At 42.7% G+C, this 16,078-nt stretch overlaps 1 protein-coding gene across 2 annotated transcripts in view; it reads left to right on the top strand.

Annotated features, from left to right (window-relative positions):
* Window positions 1–4,353: 4,353 nt before the first annotated feature.
* The window catches only part of LOC124718993, a 661,726-nt gene continuing 650,001 nt past the window's right edge, over window positions 4,354–16,078 (top strand). For both annotated transcript variants that reach the window (XM_047244663.1, XM_047244664.1), the window contains exon 1: window positions 4,354–4,422. The gene's annotated coding sequence lies outside the window, so the exon portion shown is untranslated. The remainder of the gene's footprint in view (window positions 4,423–16,078) is intronic.

The following is a 16,078-nucleotide window of genomic DNA, read 5'->3' on the forward strand; positions in this document are numbered from 1 at the left end:
CGTACATTGGTATATTTGTCTAGCTACATCCAGTGACATATGTGGATACAGTCTGTGAAATATGTTGCGAGTAGAATTACCAGCAAAGAAGCAATAAATACATGCGTCTCAGAATTTATGACGTTGTATCTCAAGAAATATATGTGGTATTATAATATAATTTTGTATGTGCGTTTAGCGACTATCTGCTCGCGGCACAGGACTATTAAGCTCATTCATAATGCAGCAGTTATTCACACATCTCATTGTTTATGACACCATATCTGCTGAAATGTGATAGATGGGTGATTGTTACCCACACATCGATTGTTGCCTAACAACAATGGACATGTGTACCAAGGTTGTGCCGGCCGCGGTGGTCTCGCGGTTGTGGCGCTCAGTCCGGAACCGCGTGACTGCTACGGTCGCATGTTCGAATCCTGCCTAGGGCATGGATGTGTGCGATGTCCTTAGGTTAGTTAGGTTTAAGTATTTCTAAGTTCTAGGGGACTGATGACCACAGAAGTTAAGTCCCATAGTGCTCAGAGCCATTTGAACCATTTTTTTTACCAAGGTTGTTTGAAATCAGTCCAGTGATTTGGAAGGAGACGTGGAACATACACACATACGTGCATCAATGTACAATGTGTGTGGATTATGCTTTAGCTGACCTACTGCAGTATTCCTAACCTGTGTAACTATGTTATCAGGCAGCTCATTACATTTGATTTTGAACACGTATCCGTTTGGTTGCGTGAGTACGGTGCCCGTGTATGGTTCGTTTAGCAGTAGAATTTCCAAATGCAATTTGCGGTTTATTCCCAGCATGACTTTTATTGAGACGGGTGGTGGAAGATTCAGCTTTGTTATTTACTTTGGTTCGCCATACATATAAAAAATTAACTAGAGTTTGCAAAACCTGAGTGAGAGCCGTTTCTGAAGATGTAAAATCATCAGAAATCAGTTGCTGTCACATAACCCAACCCCAAAATATCGTAGCGTGACCCTGGATCGCACTCTGACATTTAGAAAACGTCTAACTGAAACAGTCTCGCAAGTGAGAATGAGAAACAACATACTAGACAAACTCTTTGGAACAAGTTCGGGAGCTAAAGTGTCAGTTCTGCCAAGTGCCCTCTCACTTTCGAATTCTGTCGGAGAAATTGCTGTCCAACATACGTCAATAGTGCTCATACAGACATAGTTGATACATAGCTAAATGTGGCCATGAGACTTGTATTTGGTACAATAAACTCCACACCCACAGAACGGCTACATGTTTTGCCTAATGCGAACCACCAAAGATACGTCAAGCTGATTTGGAATGGTAAAGGGAGAAATGTTCCAGAAATCCCGATCTGCCACTACACCAGGACTGTGATCCCACACAAAGGCAACGACCTAAGTCTAGGAAACATTTCTGGGGACTTGGTTAAAGGCTCACTTCTGGAAGATTCCAGCCAGAAACAGCATGGCAGGATGAGTGGTTCGCAGCTTGTCCTGACTCTGAAGGTCTCATTGTTGATCCTACACGAGCCCCTCCTGGATTCCACCATCCTAAATCGCATACGCCCCGAGCACAGAAGATGCCAGGACTTGGAGCACAAGTGGGGAACAGTTGAAAGTGCCAAATATGACTGTGAACATCAGCGACAAACATCACACCACCCAGTCACAGCCTGTCTTCTACGGAAATACGCTGGAAATAATTCCAGCACACGTGATGTATCTGAGGATACAGTCTGCTGAATGGAAACTTCAGATATACACCTATAACCAACTGCTTGCAAATATTAAAGAATTATTCTATCTATTGCAATCTTAAACTTCGATTATCCACTCTGTTTCTGAAAATTACGTTTTTTCTCTTTTTTTGTGAAATTCATCCAAATGCTTTTTTAGATGTATTCTGTTCACATGGATACTATTGTCTTATCGACGTAATCTAAAATTTTCCTAGTCAGGAATGAATGTACTTATCTGCAATTTATGTACCGGGTGATCAAAAAGTCAGTATAAATTTCAAAACTTAATAAACCACGGAATAATGTAGATAGAGGGGTAAAAATTGACACACGTGCTTGGAATGTCATGGGGTTTTATTAGAACAAAAAAAAATCAAAGTTCACAAAATGTCCGACGAATGGAGCTGGACAGCAAAACTGCTACCGTGACGGGTGAGAGGTACGCCGATATGTTACAGAATCGCATCATCCCCAGCCTGGCTGATGAACACCTGCAGGATGGCGCTCCACCCCATGTTGCTAGACGCTTGAAAGATCTTTTGCGCGCGTCGTTTGGTGGTGATCGTTTGCTCAGCCGCCACTTACGTCGTGCTTGGCATCCCAGGTCCCTAGACCTCAGTCCGTGCGATTACTGGCTTTGGGGTTACCTGAAGTCGCAAGTATATCGTGATCGACCGACATCTCTAGGGATGCTGAAAGACAACATCCGACGCCAATGCCTCACCATAACTCCGGACATGCTTTACAGTGCTGTTCACAACATTATTCCTCGACTACAGCTATTGTTGAGGAATGATGGTGGTCATATTGAGCATTTCCTGTAAAGAACATCATCTTTGCTTTGTCTTACTTTATTATGCTAACTATTGCTATTCTGATCAGATGAAGTACCATCTGTCGGACATTTTTTGAACTTTTGTATTCTTTTGGTTGTAATAAAACCCCATGTCATTCCAAGCATGTGTGTCAATTTGTACTTCTCTATCTACATTATTCCGTGATTTATTCAGTTTTCAAATTTATACTGATTTTTTGATCACCTGGTGGTATTGTATTACCATTAACACCATTACTGTTCAGTCTAAATGATGTATCCTTGATGTCGTACGAAATAAATAAAAAAAGCTTTAGACTGCTTCCGTAAGACGGATCTAATGGTACCTCAAGTATGTATTCATCACCTAATTGGTTCTTCAATTTTTTAGTTCTGGAAACCGTAACTGTTCCTGTACATCTCGTTACACTAGAGTTTGGATACTTACGCAATTGCTCACTTAGCTGTGTTACACAGGGCTGGCACCTTTAGCGTCAAAGTATTCCTTAAAAGGACCTTCAATGGTAACTCAAATGTACGAGGGCTATCCACAAAGTACATTACGTTTTGGAATTAAAAATAAATAAAGGATTGGAATGTTTTTTTATTATATACAGATGAAAGCCACACTTAAATACTACTTTTCTACATAGTTGCCATTTAAATTAAGGCACTGATCGTAGCGATGGAGGAGCTTGGAAATTCCTTCGTCGTAAAATTCGGCCGCCTGCGCCTTCAACCACGTGGTTACCTCTTCTTGAAGCTGTGCGTCGTCATCAAAAAGCTGCATAGCCAACCACTTCTTCATTGCTGGGAATAAGTGGAAGTCGCTCGGTGCCAGGTCGGGACTGTACAGCGGATGAGGAAACAACTCCCACTTAAAAGATTCGAGAACTTCACGAGTGGCGTTTGCCGTGTGGGCCCGGGCGTTGTCGTGAATCGGCAAGATCTTTGAGCCCAACTTTCCCCTGCGCTTGTTTCGTATTGCTCTTCTGAGGTTGTGCAGAGTTTGGCAATACCTTTGAGAGTTTATTGTAGTGCCTCTTTCCAGGAAATCCACAAAAATCACACCTTTTCTGTCCCAAAAGAGGTAACCACGTGGTTGAAGGCGCAGGCGGCCGAATTTTACGACGAAGGAATTTCCAAGCTCGTCCATCGCTACGATAAGTGCCTTAATTTAAATGGCAACTATGTAGAAAAGTAGTATTTAAGTTGTGGCTTTCATCTGTATATAATACAAAAAATTTCCAATACTTTATTTGTTTTTAATTCCAAAACGTAATGTACTTTGTGGATAGCCCTCGTATACTGACCACCTAAATGGTTATTTCATTTTTAATTTTGGAAAGCTTAACCATTACCATATATGCCGTTACCCTCGACTTTGTTCACGTATCCACTTGCTCGCGTGACTGTGTTGAACGTGTATGGCTCGTTTAGCGTCAGACTGCCTCTCTTCCTCACGTGGTCCTTAACAGCGTCTGTGTGCCTTGTCTACCTCTTACACGAGACTCCAGAATCTTTTTGTAGATAGCTATGAAAGGCACCTCTGCGCCTTCCACGGGACCGGCACAGGGATTTTCTGCATAAAGACGCGATCCCGGCCGCTTCCTGGCAGAGACTTATCTCCGGCGAGCTGTGACGCACGCGGTGAGTGGCAGAGGGGTGGCTGCACCGTGGGCTCTGCGAATCGATGGCCGTGCGTCGGTCGCTGTACACGCTCCTGCACCCCCTCCTCCCACCCCTCCCACCCGCGCCTGCGCATCAGAGGCGGGCGCCGCCAGCGTCGGCTGTCTGCGGGCGTCGCGACGCAGGCGTCATTTGCTGCTCCGACGGCAAGCGTCCACGTAGCCGCATCGCCCGCTCTCGCCCAGCAGACAGCAGGTAGGTGCGCTGCGGGCCGGCATAGATGCTAGGCGCTACCATTTACCCGCCTGCCATATGCGGACGGGAAAAACCCGCCGGTTAAAACCGATACCGATGTTTTAGTTCTGAATAATCGGTATTTTTCGGTATTTGTCTGCTCTCGGTTATAACAGGTGATTTTTACTAATAACTGGGTAAAGAACCGAAATGCCAATTATTAATTTCAGCAGTGCTAAATTTTATATTTTTTAATAAACGTTTGTTAAAGAATGAGTAATTTATATACGTAAACTTTTCATTGCTTAACAATATTGCTTTACTGTAAGTAATGTGGAAAGCGGTCATCGCTATTTTAATAACAATGCCGACAGAAACGAGCAACAAACATATGGCTTTAGAATTACTGACACACTAATATGTGTGTTACCATGCAGTGTGGCCTATCAGATGGTAAGTGTATACATGCAATGTGCAGACTTGATTCATGTGGTCTATATGGTAGTTTCGTACTGTCGTCTTAGGACGTCAATTGTGTTGCCGAATGGCACCATCGCTAGTCCTGAAATATGAATGACGTACACTGCTATATTTGCCCTAAAAGTTTAAGAACAGTAGGAGCCAACATTTGTGAAATAATATAAGGAGAAAACTTAAAACTCGACACTTTATTCATATTTTGCTACAAAGTAGAAAGTAGCTCATCAGCTGACAGTAGCTAAATAACAGGGCTTGTAACCCTTAAGAACGTACCAATTAATAAGAAAAATATAGTTCTTCAACCGAAGCTCTCAGTCTTCAGCACTGGCTATTCGTAATATCCAAATAGTGGTGTCATTCCCGACTACATCATGATTTTTTAGCAGAGTTTCAAAATACTAGAGTCAATAGGACAACACTGACAATATTTTATAGTATAAAACTACTTATCACTTTTCGAGGAAAGTTTCAAACGGTGGACAGACTAAGTTTTCTTTTATTTGCCTATTTAATTTAAAAATTTGATTTTATGCATCTTAAAACTGAAGAAGTCAATATGTTTCAATCTTCGATGTCTACGTCTAATACAGGAAATAACAGGAATAAAAAACCAAAAATCGGTTATTTTGAAAACCGGTAATTTTGAGCATTTTTAATAGTCCATTTAAACTAGCGTTGAAAAGAACACACATCGCCGAAAAGCGGTTGTTTCAGCGATACTCGCCATCCCTGTCTGCCATTCTCATGAGGCTAGGGATAGCGGTTATCCCAGAAACAATCGATTTTCGGTTATATCGGTTTCTTCCACACCAGTTTAACCATTCTGTTAAAATCACTCAAAAAATCGGTTTCTGAAATAATCGATTTTAGATTTCTTTATTCCTGTCATTTGCTGTAATAAACTTAGGAATCGAACCAAATATGAAGAGGGTTTGCTAGTTCACTTTCAAGATACAAAGAATCAAAATAGTAAATTAAATAGGCAAGGCAAACTAACTTAGTTCGTCCATCATTCGCTGCTTTTCTCGATAAGTGATACGTGGTTGAATTCTACAGCAAAATCACCAGTATTCTCCCATTAAGTCTAATTTTTATACTCTGCTCAAAACTATGTTGTAATCTAGTATCATAGCACTATTCGGCCTTTGGGAACAGTCAGTGCTAAAGGGTGAAAACTGAGCATGGAGAACTGTGTTTTTAATGTTCATTTGTCAATTTCCAAAGGTTACAAGCAGAAAAAGGTATATTATGTAGACATGATGAACAGAACAGCTACTTTCTATTTTTGTTGTAAACTGTGAATGGAGTGTTAAAAGTTTCTCCCTTACGCAAGGTTGTTGTCTCTTCCCATTCTCTTCTTTTAAAGCAAATTGAGAATTCTACTTCGTTGATACTGCTCTTCATAAGACACTTCCAGAGTAGGAATGGTGCCATTCTGTAATAAAACTAATGTCCGACGACTGCAGCGTGAAACTAACACACAGACCACACGGGGCAAGTGTTGCTCACTCCATGTACTAGAGATCGATCCAAAAAGCCATGCCATATGGTAACATGTACAGTATTCTCTCAGGAATGCTATACCAATTCTTACACTATATGTCGTTCCGTGTTTCTGTCGGTATTGTTAGTAAAATAGCACTGATCACTTTCTCATTTTCTATAATGACGCAATATTTCAAAGCCATGATAATTTTACGAATAAAAATTACTCGTGTTTAAAAAAAAGGTTTATTTAAAAGCCCAAAATTTTAGCCCTATTGCTGTGGCTAACTGACAGTGCAATTTTTACACAGTTATGACTAAAATATGAAAAACACGTGTTATAACAGAGACCAAATACCGAAAAATATCGGTTATTCAGAACTAAAATGCCATGATCAGTTTTAACCAGTCAGTTTTCCCAGTCCCTACACGAGGTGACAGTTTCGACTGCGACCTGTTCTGAATTCCCGACCATTATGGGGCTCCACTTATTTTTCCCTGTTCTATCACGACATCACAATCTGCCAATATGAATAAATTATTATAAGCCAGTTGCTCCGAGCGCAAGGATCCAGAGAAAGCAAGATTTTGTTATGCTTAGCTTAAGACTGTCATAATGTATGAAAAATATATTGTCGTGGGCGGTAGGTAAAGAGGAAATTTAATTTGTTTCATAACATTTTTTAAAAATCTTACTGAACAGTTCCGGTTTGTGGTTATGTATAATGCTAAAACATTAGAAATTTCTACTTACTACTGACGCCATTGTTCGTAACAACGTTTTTTTTCTAGAAAAATTAAATTTCACAACTACACATCTTATGTGAACACTGTTCACTGTTCATGAACATTTGTTTCGAAAACCGCAAGTGTGACAGCGAGGAGCTATTTGAGACGAAATGATTGTTAGAAAGATTCGCAGACTAATTTATTCGTTTTGCTAGCGAATATAAAATCCACTTACTACATGTAAGTCCGTAGATCAAGAATTTAAGCAAGAGATAAGAGTCATAATCAATTTCAGTTATTATAAGGGCCGATCAAAAGGTTTCCATTGGAGGGTGTTCCTCCAGCGTATGTGCAACTTAGCACGACTCCGATGCGGTATACAACCACAGATATAGTAGATGGGCAAGGAATTTGTATGGAATACGTATCTTCCCGACATGCATGCGGTAAATGCGGAAACGTCAACTAAAGCGACGTTATTACCAAATGCGCCCAAACAGGACCATCACACTACGAGGGTAATCCCAAAAGTAAGGCCTCCCACTTATTTATAAGTACATAGACCTGTTTATTTCTACAATGGTTTACGTCAGTTTACAGTTTGAACATTTAGCTATTTTTCGACATAATCACCATTTCTGTCGATGCATTTTTGTAGATGCTGTGGCTATTTTTGTACGCCCATGTCATACCAGCTCGCCGCCATGCTGTTCAGAAAGTTATGAACCTCTTCTTTCACCTCGTCGTCGGAGCTGAATCGCTTTCCGGCCAAATGTTCTTTTAACCTAGGGAACAGGTGATAGTCACAGGGCGCCAAGTCAGGACTATAGGCTGGGTGGGTGATTATGTTCCACTGAAACTGTTGCAGTAGAGCAACGGTTTGCCGAGCGATGTGTGGGCGAGCATTGTCATGGAGAATGTGTACGCCCTTGCTCAACATTCCTCGTCTCCAGTTCTGAATTGCCGGTTTGATAGACTCTGAAAAAACCCAAACGGGCAAGGGCGTACACATTCTCCATGACAATGATCGCCCACACATTGTTTGGCAAACCGTTGCTCTCCTGCAACAGTTTCAGTGGAACATAATCACCCACCCACCCTATAGTCTTGATTTGGCGCCCAGTGACTGTCACCTGTTCCCTGAGTTAAAAGAACATTTGGCCGGAAAGCGATTCAGCTCCGACGACGAGGTGAAAGAAGAGATTCATAACTTTCTGAACAGCATGGCGGCGAGCTGGTATGACATGGGCATACAGAAACTGTCAGTGTCTACAAAAATGCATCGACAGAAATGGTGGTTATGTCGAAAAATAACTAAATGTTCAAGCTGTAAACTGATGTAAACCATTGTAGAAATAAACAGGTCCATGTACTTATAAAAAAGTGGGAGGCCTCTCGTATTATTCGGTTCTTGGCTGACGGAGGAGGAAATCCTATAGACATTTATCAGAGAATGAAGAATGCATGTGGGGCAGCACGTCTGTCGAAAACCACCGCTGTGGAATGGTGCGCCAAGTTCCGTGCTGGGCGTCGCCATATCGCAAATGTCTTAATAACACAGAGGATACGTCAACTCAAACGGGAGACACTGGAGCACCCTCCGTATAGTCCTGATCCTCTGTCCAGGCGGTTATCACGCCTAAGGTCCCTTATAAAGGGCCTTGAGACGTCGACGATTCCTGTCAGAGGATATGCAGCAGAACACGGTGCTTCGCCAAACGGGTATCTTAAAGCTGGTGGATTTGTTGGATGATTGCCTCAGCGCTCACGCCGGTTTTGCCTGGTTGACGCACCTGTTGTGAACTGTGTGAGCTTGGAACTGAAACTCTGATTGCGCATTATAAACTTTGCGCCAGGTCTTGTCATGGGAAAAGCTTCGTCAGAGAGGTCCACCGCATGAGCCTCTAGGGAAGTGATTCCAGTGGTGGATTCCCGTTGCCTTCCACTGACGATGATGAAACAACGAGGACAACACAATACCCAGTTCCTGAGCGGAGAAAATCTCCGTCCCAGCCGGGAATCGAACCCGCGCCCCTTGGCGTGACAGACCTCCGAGCTGACCACTCAGCTATCGGGGCGGACATTGCCCATTATAAATATTGAGTCATATTAAATCTGCAGGACTGGTGTTTAAAGCGTACTTACCATCTGTGGGCTACGTAAAAGCCAATTTTTTCTTCTTGTGAGCATTTGTTTTAGTGGTTGAAAAATACCTTAATCACGGCTCCCTGTGTCTGGATGCAGAGAAGTTGTAAACCAAACTCGGATACTTTGCCACTGTCCGTAATCAGCATTGCTTATTCTAAAAGAAAAAGAATACTTGGCGCTTCTAGCGTTGACGCGCTAACAAGCCTACGTTCCCACTATTATGTGAATATTAACAAAATTTCAGCTACGCAAGGAATCTCGTAATTTTCTCACAGTAGAAAAGTACTTTCTGGCCACCCTAGCCAAAAATTTTTTGAAGGAAACCATACATTTACTCAAAGAATCGTCTGTAGGTTACAGAAGTCACCACAGAAACTTGTATCCTCTGGAGTCCCATAGGATTAATTTCTTGGTCCCTTGCCTTTTTGCTGTGTGTCAGTGGAATTTCATCCGTGCTTCATTCTTATAACTACCACTACATCTGACGAAGTCCCATTGTATCTGTCCCAACCTTACGAACGTGGCTGCTGCAGTATCACGATGTGCATAAAACCTGAATCTTAAAGTAAACCAGAAGTAGCCACATCTCATCCTCAAATTGCACCGCAAGTTGATCGGCGGATAATTTCGTGAAGCAGTTGCTCAAATACTTCTTAATGGTATTCGATTACCCTAAAAAAGTGAACCATCTTGGCATAATCTTGGACGAGCATCCAGTTTGGAAGAGCATGCAATTTGGGAAGATCAAACTGTTGCAGTATGCGTGAAATTTCTCTTGCCTGCATGCAATCCAAAAACTTAGAAAATAGTCATCTCAGAAGAAACAAGAATTACAGCTGTTTTTAAAATTAAAATTTAAAACAGTTTTGATCGCAGTCTTGTTAAAATATTTTTTTTTATTGGAGTGAGCGACTGGTTTCGACTCTATGAAAGAGTCATCTTCAGACTCCGGAGCGATGCATCGACACTGCTAGAGGAGTTCCGTCGACACTCGATCTACCGCTGTGGTGTATGCCAACACGGTATAAATACTGAACACTGCAGACGGCTCGAGGTAGCCATGAATCATTGCGCCATACCAGCGTGTGACAGGGAGTTGTTAGAGCGTGTCAGTCCTTCGTCAACCGCTACTCTGGTTGGGTGTGACCAGATAGGCCAAGAGGTTTTCACACATTCTAATTACTTTATTGGTTTGATAGTCACTCTTGTCCTCAGTATGTCTCCTCACCAATAATCAGCCTATGGCGGCAGTGCCAGATTGAATAGGCTACATGCAGCATTTCGGCTGCACCTTTGAATAACCCTAAATACAGGGTGTTCAAAAGAGGTATTCTCTATTCTGAGAGGTGGTAGCATGGACAGAAACAAGGATGAAATGTCCAGTAAACATGGGCTCTGAATTATACTGGGTAATTTCTTCCACCGTGTACAAACGCTAGTGATTGATCGATGAGAGGATGTGGAACAAAAAAGTCTCATGAACTTATGTCCGGAAGTGCATGGTTTCCATGCCAGAGACCGTTTGCTAAATCAAACATTACTGGAGAGACTGCGGTCTAATACGCAATGTACCATGCAGTTACAGTATGTGTTGAAAATGGTTCCCATGTGTCTCAACACGCCGTAGCATGTTCTGTCTCTCACGTTCACATCGGCCAGACTTCATCCGAACAGTGTCAAAGGCAGTACGTATACGCTGCCCCAGTGTCTCCACATCTGAAATGTGCTGTTCAAACACTATACATTTGAGGTGCCCCCATAACCAGAAATCGCACGGGTTGAGATCCTATGAACGAGCAAGCTATGCAACTGGACCTCCTCGTCCGATCCATCGACCAGGAAAGAGATGCGTTCGGATGTCAACGGCGAAGTGGGCTGGAGCACCATCAAGTAGCAACCACATAACCCTTCGAATCAACAGTGGCTCGTCTTCCAGCAGGGGAGGCAAAGTCACCAGCAAGAAACGCCGATACTTCCGGTCTGTTTGGCAACGCGGAAGGAAGACTCGTCCCAAAATATGGTCGCCAGTTATCCCGGCCCACACATTCCGGCTGCACTGATGCTGATGATTCGATGTCACCGTGCTATGAGGGGTTCTGCATATTATCCCACAGACGATTGTTACAAAAGTTGTACGCCGAGAAAAAGTAAGCTCATCTGTGAATAGGATGGATGACACAAATCCTGGAGTCGATTGCTTCGTGAAGAAACCAGCGACAAAACTTCACCCCGATGTGGACAGTCTGTCACTAGTTAAACCTGCACACGCTATAAGAGGTAAGGGTAGTAACAATTCTCAGGGAGAATGTTCCACACGATCGTCTGGTTTTCCCTGCATTGGCGGCTTAACTGCCTGGTACTGACACCGCGGACACCTTCCACTCTGCCATTCCACTCTCGAATGGCGCGTGGGAAAAGGAAACACCTAAATCTTTCCGTTCGAGCTCTGATTTATCTTATTTTATTATGATGATCATTTCTCCCTACGTAGGTGTCTGTCAATAAAATATTTCCGCATTCGGAACAGAAAGTTGGTGATTGAAATTTCGTAACTAGATCTCGCCGCAAAGAGAACCGCCTTTGTTTCAGTGACTGCGACCCCAACTTGCGTATCGTATCGGTGACACTCCCACCCCTATTGCGCGATAACACGAAACGAGCTGCCCTTCTTTGCACTTTTTCGATGTCATCCGTCAATCCTACCTGGTAAGGATCCCGCACTGCGCAGCAGAATTCCAGTGGAGGACGGACAAGTGTAATGTAGGCTGTCTCTTTAGTGGGTCTGTAGCATCTTCCAAGTGTTTTGCCAACAAAGCGTAGTCTTTGTTTCCTCTTCGCCACAATATTATCTATGTGGTCTTTCCAATTTAAGTGGCTCTTAATTCCTAGGTATTTAGTCGAATTGACAGCCCTTAGATTTGTGCGATTTATCGTATACGGATTTCTTTTTGTACCTATGTGGAAGACCTCGCACTTAACAATTGCCACTTTTCACACCATAAAGAAATTCTCTCTAGATAATTTTGTAAATGGAATTGATCTTCTGATGATTTTACAAGACGGTAAATTAGGCGTCATCTGCAAACAATCTAAGGGGCTGCTCAGATTATCATATAGATCATTTATGTAAATCAGGAATAGGGCCTATGACACTACCTTGCGGAACGCCAGATATCACTTCTGTTCTACTCGATGGTTTACCGTCTACGAACTGTGACCTCTGAGAGGAAATCAATCCAGTCACACGCAATTTGATTAATAGTCGCTTGTAAGAAACGGTATCAAAAGCCTTCTGGAAATCTAGGAACATGGAATCGATCTGAAATCCCTTGTCGACAGCACTCATTACTTCATGGGAATAAAGAGCTAGTTGTGTTGCACAAGAACGATATTTTCTGAATCAGTGTTGATTTATCAATAAGTCATTTTCTTCAAGGTGATTCATAATGTTCGAGTACAGTATATGCTCGAAAATCCTACTGCAAATTCAGGTCAGTGATACGGGTCTGTAATTCAATGGGCTACTCGTATTTCCTTTTTTGACCTGTTCTACTTTCCAGTCTTTAGGAATAGACCTTTCGTCAAGTGAGCGATTGTATGTGATTGCTAAGAAACGCGCTATTGTGTGTGCATAATCTGAAAGTAACCTGATTGGTATACCGTCGGGACCGGAATACTTGCCTTTCTTAAGTGATTTGAGTTGTTTCGCAATACCTAAGACATCGACTTTTGTGTCACTCATGCTGACAGCTGTTTTGGTTTCGAATCATGGAATATTTCTTTCGTCTTCTTTCGTGAAGGAATTACGGAAAACTGTCCAAGTCTGGTGTCAGAAAATTTCGGGTATGTCCTTCATGAATTCCTGCTTCTTGGAACGACCTTGTCTCAGACAAACGGCGAAACACTGTTGCAAATATTTAATGCTGTGGAGATTGTCGGCGGGGATAGGTCTCCTTACACTTGCTGCTCGCCACTTGTCGCCATTTGTTTTTCCGTACGTAAACGCCATGTTGGCAAGTTCTCGATTCGAATACGAAACCATTGTATACAACGCTGTATCACATCCACTATACGGTGGGTCAGCGAAGAGAATCGCAACATTACCAATGGCTACGGCAGGAGATGGCGCTAGGGGATGACGTATGAGGAACAGTACCACCATCTAGGAGAAAAGCATGCATACTGTAATTGCGGCTGTAACAAAAGTATGGTTGAATAAATGGTCTCTAGCGGGGAAACCATACATTTCCGGAAGTAAGTTCATTAGGCCTTTTTTGTTCCGTATCTCCTCATCGATCAATCCCTAAAGTTTGTACACGGTGGAAAAAATCGTCCCTTATACCTTAAGAGCCATGAGCACTCGTTGAGTGGAAGCGATATACGAGGCGTGTTTTTTAAGTAAGGTCCGTCTGAACATAAGTACACAACGAAAGGTTATTTCAAAAATGTAAATTTATTTTCAGAAAGTACATACTTCACTATTTCTCGACATAGTTGCCAAGTTTGTTGAAACATGTATCATACCTCTCAACCAATTTTAAAATACCCTCTTCATAAAAATTTTCCGCCTGCTCTGATAACCAAGAGTTCACTGCAGTTTTCACGTCGTCATCATTGTCATGGCTGGCACTGAGGTGTTGTCTGAGGTGGAGGAACAGATGGTAGTAACACGGCGCAAGATCTGGACCGCAGGGTGGGTGGGCTAAAACTTCCGAGCCAAAACTGTCCAATAAATCGCGGGTTCGACTTACAGTGTGAGGTCTTGCATTGTCATGGAGAAGGACAACACCCTTTGTCACCATGCCGCGTCTTTTGTTTTGAACCGCTCTGCGTAGCTTTCTTACGGTTTGCCAGTATGCTTCTGCAGTGATTCCTCGTTACATGAAGTCGACTGACAAAACACCATGCCTATCCCAAAACACCATGATTTTGCGCTGGGAGTCTGTCTGGCCTTCACGTTTACAGGCGAGAGTGTGTGTCTGCATTCCATGGTCTGTTCCTTCGATTTGGGCGTGATAGGTGAAACCCATGTTTCGTCTCCAGTTACGATCTGACTGAAGAAGCCGTCACCTTCTTCGTGACAACGAGTCAAGAACTTCATCGCACACTCAAATCTTTGGCTTTTTTGGTCCTCTGTTAGGAGTTTTGGGACCCAACGGGAGTACAGTTTCCTAAACTTCAGGTGTTCAGAAACAATGTAGTGAAGCACTGATCTCGACACATCAAGAAATTCGTTTGAGAGACCTGTTATTGTGAAGCGCCTGTTCTCACGAATCCTCACTTCAACTGAAGCCACCAAATCGTCTGTAATGAAAGAAGGGCGACCGGAGCGGTCCACATCGAGGACGTTGTCACACAATTTTGAATTGTCGTACCCACTTACGCACTTTGCTTTCACTCATAACAGTATCACCGTACACTTCGCAAATCTGTCGAAGAATTTCTGCAGCAGACAGGTTCCTTGCTGGCGAAAACCGTGTCACTGAGCGAACCTCACACGCGGTGGGCGAGTTGACAGTCTTAAACATTTTGAAAGCACAGAACAGAACCGTACAGGTTAGCTACAGAGCTGAAACAGCACACTTGTTTCCGAGGCATGCCGGTACACGACGCACGCGCCCGTTGCGGTATGCACGCGAACCACTAGCGAAAATTTATCTCCTTACGTTACCCCAAATAAATAAATAAAAATGCGTCGACGTCAATTTTCGTCTCAAGAAACTGGGCACCTAAAAACTATGTTATGAATATATCCACATCATAAAACTTTTTTAAGAACTGTTTGGAATATGTACAGTTGCATAAATTACAAAGGCGACCTTTTTCAGAAAAAAATAAGAAAATAGTACAGGTTTACTCCCATTGTTTTTGCTAAAGCTGTACTTCCGTTCTTCGCGTAAAAGTAACGATGTTTGACATCGTACGAAAGTAATGCAGGTGCGCCTCAGAACATCGAAATGAACGGCTGCCAACACAGAGTTACCGTGGTGGAAAATTCCCTACTAACAGAAATTTTAATTTCACTTGTTCCTTTCTAGTTAGGAGACTCCGACTTTCCTGCCTATTAATGAGACATAAATAAACGAACAAAACAGTCGCTAAATCCTCAACAGGTAAAACTCTAGCGTTCCGGATATTACAATGCAGCCGTGCGCTTGGAGGGTAATATCTCGTTTAGGCTGTTTAAAAATTTCATTATTTCCGCAGAGAACTCAACATCTGTCGGCTTTCATTTCCGCATTACAAAACGGGCATACCCCAGCTTACTAGCATTCATTATTAATTCCGTATTTCAGACAAAAGCCATATAGCTAGCGATAGTGTTGCACATGCAGTGTTTACAACTGCATTCTCACGAAATACTTCCGGTGGTAGTAACCGCTTTGTTAGCTGAAATACACTGCTCTGCAAGACTTACGGGAGAGCTAGATGAAGTAACATAACACATTCGCAGCTCGATGGGAATGAAAGTATGGGAGCATGTTGGAGGTTGCAACGGGACATCCTCTAGCGTTGCTTCCCCTCAACAGTAGTTGTCGATACCAGCATTATTTTTCGAATTTTGGCCAAGTCCATTTGTCTCAGCTGTTTTTCTGAAAACTTTCATACGCGACTGGCCATTAAAATTTCTACACCATGAAGATGACGTGCTACAGCCTCGAAATTTAACCGACAGGAAGAAGATATTGTGATATGCAAATGATTAGCTTTTCATAGCATTACCTACAACGTGCTGACATGAGGAAAGTTTCCAACTGATTTCTCATACACAGTTGACTGGCGTTGCCTGGGGGAACGTTGTTGTGATGCCTCGTGTAAGGAGGAGAAATGCGTA

The sequence above is a fragment of the Schistocerca piceifrons genome, chromosome 10 (assembly GCF_021461385.2).
Source record: "Schistocerca piceifrons isolate TAMUIC-IGC-003096 chromosome 10, iqSchPice1.1, whole genome shotgun sequence".
Classification (NCBI taxonomy): Eukaryota; Metazoa; Arthropoda; class Insecta; order Orthoptera; family Acrididae; genus Schistocerca; species Schistocerca piceifrons.